The sequence below is a fragment of the Genypterus blacodes genome, unplaced genomic scaffold, assembly GCF_046128005.1.
Source record: "Genypterus blacodes isolate CSIRO-AG114 ecotype Tasmania unplaced genomic scaffold, CSIRO-AGI_Gbla_v1 ptg000469l_1, whole genome shotgun sequence".
In the NCBI taxonomy this organism is placed as follows: domain Eukaryota; kingdom Metazoa; phylum Chordata; class Actinopteri; order Ophidiiformes; family Ophidiidae; genus Genypterus; species Genypterus blacodes.
Genome location: NW_027467235.1, coordinates 23,992 through 27,500, shown reverse-complemented (window position 1 = coordinate 27,500; position 3,509 = coordinate 23,992).

The following is a 3,509-nucleotide window of genomic DNA, read 5'->3' as shown; positions in this document are numbered from 1 at the left end:
CACACACACACATGCATTACAGAGGGGGTGCAGGCACACACGCACACACACACGCACGCACACACACACACATTACTTTACAGAGACGGCTGAGCAGAATTCACATGTTTACATTATTTATTGATCATAATTTCTTTTGATTTGACATTATTAGATTATATATCTATCTTTATTCTTGGATATCTTCATAAAATATGTAAATTATCCTCAGGATGTTAAGCAGATCACTTAAAGTTAAACTGATGAATACTGATCTCTGATTGGCTGGCAGGCGGTTTCCTAAACAGTTTCTTTAGTTTCTCTTCCTGTGAGTTTGGCTGCAGTGTCACTAAATGTCAACACAGAAGGTCTGGAGCGTGAGTGGGCGTGGCTTATTCCTCTCAAAGTGCTCAATGTGTCAGTCTGCTGTGACCTCACTACTACCATCCACCTGATCAATCAATAACCTGTAAAACCACATCACAGAGAGTCTGAGTCATGCGTGGAGGCTTGTTTGGGCCTTGGTGGAGGTTTGAGTCCCTGGTCCTCTTCTCACTGGATGTTGCATCTTTCTGAGACTCTGATGACTAAAGCTCCCACGTGGGCTCCGACAGCCGCTCCTGCCAGAGCACCGAGTGCGACACCAGGGGGTCTTCCTGCGCTCCAGATCAGACCCCCGACCACCGCGCCGCAGGCTGAGGAGAGGGCGATGGCTGTAGTGGCGCTGAAGGCGTTTGACCTTTCAGCTCGAGATCTGGCTTCAGTTTCGTAGCGGACATGCAGGTTCCTCTCCTCCCTGTAGAAGATCTTGGTCTCACATTTGGCCCTCAGCTCTTCCAGCTCCTTCTGCCTTTCCTCTTCGGACTCTTTCCTGAGTCGCTTCTTCTCATTGTCGATGGCGGTATCGGCTCTCTGGAACATCTCGTTGGTGTAGTTCCCCCCGCCGTTAGCCTGAGTCGTCAGGTCGATTTTATCCAGGAGCTGTCTGGTTTGTTCGTGGTCTTTCACCTCGTTGTTGAAGACGTGGAATCGACCGTGACAGCTCTGGATGATGGCCTTCAGCTCTGTGTTCTGTGAGACAAAGTCCTGGATGGTGATGTTCTTCAGTCGGTCTCCATTTGTAAACAGCACCATCGTGTATTTAGCTGCATCTTTACCAAAGGTCTCTTGGATTATCTTCACGGTGTCCTTCTCCTCCTGAGTGAACCTGCCCAGGGCCAGGACCACCAGGAAGGCGTAGGGCCCGGGAGCCGACAGAGAGATGCACATCTTGATCTTCGTCAGCACTTCTTCTGATGAGGGAGGAGCTGAGGTCTGATGAGCAGGCCTGAGCTGAGGACATGAAGTCCTGACACAACTCTACATGTCTGTGTGTCCTTTAGTCTTTGGGTTGATCTATAGAGGCTACAGATGAAACCTGATCAATGAGTTTCAACCATCACACTTAAACAAAGCCACAGATTTAACCTCAGAGCAGAACAGAACCACGTCGCCTCATGAACGCCTGAACATGAACAGCTCTCTGTGTCCAAAAACAACCCTTCACTCCCTTCACTCCCTTCACACCCGTTTCACACTGAGTCTACGGTCCCGCCCTCTGTGACAAATCGATTGCCGTCTTCTCTTATTCTGAAGGATCAAACGGCTCAAAGACTTGACGGCGGTTCTTGTCTGGAGTCTCAGAGCGGTGCTGTGCTCCGGGGCTCCCTCTAGTGTCCGGGTGCAGTTACAGCACCAGCAACTCATGAACATTGTTGCTGATAATTAATAAAATGTGAATAATTTAAAGATTAGTTTTGCGTTCAAAATCAGTCTAGAAGGGTTAGGGGTTAGTTAGCGACACTTGACGGGCGTAGGGGCTGATAATCATACCAACATTCAGAGCAAACTATTTCAGACACTTCTTGTTAAAATATGAAAGGATTTATTAACTCACAATAATAACTAAAGTCATTACCATCAATAGAATAAACCAGAAAACGTAAAACAACAGTAAGAAGTTGAGGAAATAACAGATTCAAACACAAAGAAAACAAAAGTTGAGTGTGTGTGTGTGTGTGTGTGCGTGCGCGCGTGTGTGCGTGTGTGATGTGCAGGAAGTGTTATAACACACCCACTAGTAGGACCTGGATCAAACTAAGATGGCAAGTCTAGCTTGGAAACAGGGCTACATAAAATGGCGGATAAACACATGTGAATGGTGAGGGTCCCACAGCTATCAAGATGGCGGAGTCCTTCCTAACTTGCCTGTGTGTGTGGGCGTGTGCTGGTGGGTGCCTGCGTGCGTGCGTGCGTGCGTGCGTGCGTGCGTGCGTGCGTGCGTGCGTGTGTGAGAGTGTGCTCTGCCCCTCAGCACAGGAGAAGATGGGATGGAGGCAGCCTTGACTTAGATAACTTGTGAGACAGGCTGAGAGACTCAGAGAAACTCTTGTGATACACAAAACCTTCAGTCAGACACACGGCGGTGTCGTGAGCATGAGCACATTTTACCAGGAACAAAGGATTGAGAGAGAGGGAGAGAGAGAGGAAGAAACGGCACATATGCAATCGTCATGGTTAACACCGGAGGAACATTAAAAGAAACACACTTGTAATATTAAGCTTAGTTAAGAACACACAGTATCCTATATCTAATGCACATAATATCACTTCCTAACTCTGTCTCTGCCCAGCCTGAGAAGTGGTATTTGCCCCTACAAAGTCTTTCACCTGACACACACACACACACACACACACACACACACGTGACTGCAGCGTGCGGTGAGGGACGCACGGTGGACGGGAGGCGTCTCTCTCTTCACGCAGAGACTGAAGCTGTGTGTCCTCGTTGTGTTGTTTTAAATGTTTTTCTTTGAAAATAAATCAATGATGGTGACAATCAGTGACATTGATATTCATATCTATCTTTATAAACATGAAGGAGCAGAGTTTATGGATCAATAATCCCTTTCTCTCTCATGTTTGATCCCAAAGCTTCATTGTCTCCAGTCCACATGTGAGACGTTTCACTACAGAGACTTCAGTCCTGCAAACAAACTTTCAACTTGGGAATTATCATTTCTGTGGCCACAAGAATCAAAGTTTGAGGCTCAGAAACCTGGAAACACATTTTCGTCTTTATAATAACATGAAGGCCTCATGAGTCTCAGACCTACCTGCCATGTGACCAGCATACATGGTGACCAGCTGACCAGTGAAGCTCTGTCCTCTATCCTCTATCCTCTGTCCTCTGCTCTCTGTCCTCTGCTCTCTGTCCTCTGTCCTCTGTCCTCTGTCCTCTGTCCTCTGCCCTCTGCTCTCTGTCCTCAGCTTTGTCCTGAATGATCGTAGGTTCTCTTCCTGTCCAATAACATCACATTTCTGGCCTGACAGGGCGTTTCCTCTGCTGTTAAACAGGAAACGCCTCTAAAAAAGAAGCTGTGCCTGTGGGAGATCTCTCCCTCCCTCTCTCTCTCTCTCTCTTACGGTGGCCGAAAACCGCCACCGCTGCAAATAAAAGAAACGCTGCAAAAATAAAAAAGACGATGCAA